We start from the raw sequence: 3,314 nt of genomic DNA, 5'->3' as shown, positions 1-3,314 counted from the left end.
CTTGTGGAGGTGCTGCAAGAATTGGAGGTGCTGCAAGAATTGGCCAAAAATGACGGTTGATTATTTCTCTTTATTTTATCTTACAGCCTAAGCCTAATTTTTGTAAGGGTTTAGTTGTAGATACAAACCCGGGACTTGTCTGAGGAACAGACACACGACTCCAACGATGTGCTCATTGTGCTGTGATAGATACAATCCTCGCGAGAACTCGCACGGCGGCAGTTATTTTTTAATTCGAACCTTAATTTGTTAAAGTCGATAATTTTTTTATTTTTTTTATTAAAATATTCCTTCGTTCGAATATGGAATATATGTTTGCAGCCCTGCTCAGTATGGTCCCCTCGAGATGTGATTCTGAGTAAAACAAAATAGCAGATCAACAAGCTCACAATCAGACAATATTGTAGATTAGTATTTTCCTCTATTCGTGACACAACAACGTAAGGCTATATAATGGGCCACTTAAACAAGCATTTCACACAAACAAGCATTCGGGATCCGCACGTAATTCCGACGGAGCATTAGTAGCACCGCATGTCAGTCAGACATGCGCTGCTCCCGTGCTTGCGGTTATGGTTTGTCTCACTAATGCTTATATTATTATATGCTCTATTATATGCTCACTAATGCTGTCTACTACCTCTCTGTCTCAGAAGTCCTAAAAGATTTCTACAGAGGCCCCACAGAGAGCATCCTCCTGACTGGCTGCAAAAAAACGAACAATCAGGCCTATGTGACCGAACAATCAGATACATGAACGAACTGATAAGAACCAGAGCGAAACAGCCACAGGTCCAAGGAAAACGCTAGCCCCCCCCCCCCCCCCCTCAGAGCGAAACAGCCACAGGTCCAAGGAAAACGCTAGCCCCCCCCCCCCCACTCAGAGCGAACCAGCCACAGGTCAAAGGAAAACGCTAGCCCCCCCCCCCCTCAGAGCGAAACAGCCACAGGTCCAAGGAAAACGCTAGCCCCCCCGCCCCCCCCCCCCCCCCCCCTCAGAGCGAAACAGCCAAAGGTCCAAGGAAAACGCTAGCCCCCCCCCCGCCCCCTCAGACCGAAACAGCCACAGGTCCAAGGAAAACGCTAGCCCCCCCCCCCCTCAGAGCGAAACAGCCACAGGTCCAAGGACAACGCTAGCCCCCCCCCCCCCCCTCAGAGCGAAACAGCCACAGGTCCAAGGAAAACGCTAGCCCCCCCCCCCTCAGAGCGAAACAGCCACAGGTCCAAGGAAAACGCTAGCCCCCCCCCTCAGAGCGAAACAGCCACAGGTCCAAGGAAAACGCTTCACCTTCTTAAACAAAATGTTGTTGTAATATGAAGCCAAGGGCCCTATTTTGCGTGTCTTAAGTACCAGGTCTTATGACTTAACTTAAGACCTGGAGGCGTGGTCAATGCTGTTTGGCCACTCAGAATAGCCAAATGGCATTGATCACGCCTCCAGGTCTTAAGTTAAGTCATAAGACCTGGTACTTAAGACACGCATAATAGGACCCCAAGACTTCTTAGTTCTTAGGTCTTAGGTCGGAGTGCCTTTGGACGGTATGGCACTTTGAGGGTGAAGGCTGAAGTAGGGGTGTTAGTATATTCAGGTGAATCACCTGTAGTTCAAATCTCACCTAGACCTCTCTGTTAACACCTTGAGGGCCCGGACCTATTTAATCCATTCATAAAATGTGCCCATCATTTATAGTGCCCGGACCACTTTTACCGGGGCACCGGAAGTTGTTGTGAATGTCTGTGTAGCAGCTAACAATAGCCACACCACTCTAGAGTCGATCGACAACAACGGGAGGTAAGATTAATCTATCGCGACTAGCGACTGGACAGCGGAGCGCCGTCTAACACAGGATCTTTTTTTCCAGAATTAGACGGGATGATTTAGATCGCGAGTTATGAATGTTTTAGGATTTGCGTTTTCGTCCGCTAAACAGGCAGGGAACATTTTCGATCAATATCAATCTCCGTCTGGGGCACTTGACCATGAACTTGAACTTGACGGTGATCTCCGTCTGGGGCCCCTAAACTGTTAATAGCCACGGCGACATCACTGCGGTGACGTCTCGTTGCTTCCTGTATCCGTGGCAACATAATATATATGGAACATAACCTACTGTGAAGCTGTTCACAAAAACTTTACCTAACTTTGCTACTACAGGGAAAACATTTGTTGAGATCGGATTCTAAAAATGTCTTCTACATCCTGACAGTTTTCTGAAAAAGCTATGTTTCTATCTCAGTCGTTCTTCGATTTTTCAAAAATAGCAGACCTACAAGCTCGTAGCGCGCCACTCGGTGGCGCGCTATGAGCTTGTAGATCTGCTATTTTTCAATAGCTAAAGCATAACATAATGCTAACACCAAAAGGGGTTCCCGCCCCAAAATGGGTTAAAATGACCTCACTAGTATATGGTATAGGCAAGTTTCTCAACTGTTCACAGCCCACTGATGAGACACAGAGCGAGTAGACAGAAATGGTTCCTTCTAATAATGAGCATCAGTTAGTGCTCACTATGTGAAGTGATCTTTTAAACGTGGTCAAGAGGCCATGCGCTCTGGGCAGGTTCTATACAAAGCATTTATTATAATTCCATTTAAAACTATTTATTACAACTAGCCTATTATTATTATCCTATATATTCAATTTCAAGAGTCTCTACCGTCTTACTCTGTGTAGCACGTTCGTTTTGAATTCAGTTTCTCATGACCTTGGCAGTTTGAGGCCGTTTTGAGTATTTTCAGAAGGAGACAATAATTACGACAGGATCTTTAATCACTATTTGGGGGGTAAAAGACCAAATGTGGGGGGGGGGGGGGAGGATTTTCTTTTTGTTCCCTTTGAAGCTTTGACCTTGACTTGAAAGCTGCCTCCTTTGCTTGTCAAGCCATGCAGCTGCTTGTCCAGTGTGGGAGAAAACCTCCCACCTACGACAGGCTGCCGCTGCCATACACAGCACATCAGACACAAAGCCTAGCGGCGTAGCCACCATGCTGGATGGATTGGCCATGTCGTCATGTCCCCGACCAGACTGGAGAAGGACTCCTTTCATGTTCAATTCATCCAGGGAGTGCTGGGAGATTTTTACCCATTCTGGATAGAGGAACCCCTTTTGGTGTTTTAAGCATCATGTTATACTACTTGAAAAATAGATCTACAAAGCTCGTTTTTAGTTTTCAAAAATAGCAGATCTACAAGCTTGTAGCGCAGCACCGAGTGCTTCAGAGCGAAGGTTTTTAACTAAAATCTTTGCTTCTTGAGGTCCCTAGAACAACATATTTTCAGATGGGGATCGGCGGCCAATTAGATATATTTTTGT

The sequence above is a fragment of the Electrona antarctica genome, assembly GCF_951216825.1.
Source record: "Electrona antarctica genome assembly, chromosome: 17".
NCBI lineage: Eukaryota > Metazoa > Chordata > Actinopteri > Myctophiformes > Myctophidae > Electrona > Electrona antarctica.
This window is presented reverse-complemented; position numbering follows the sequence as displayed.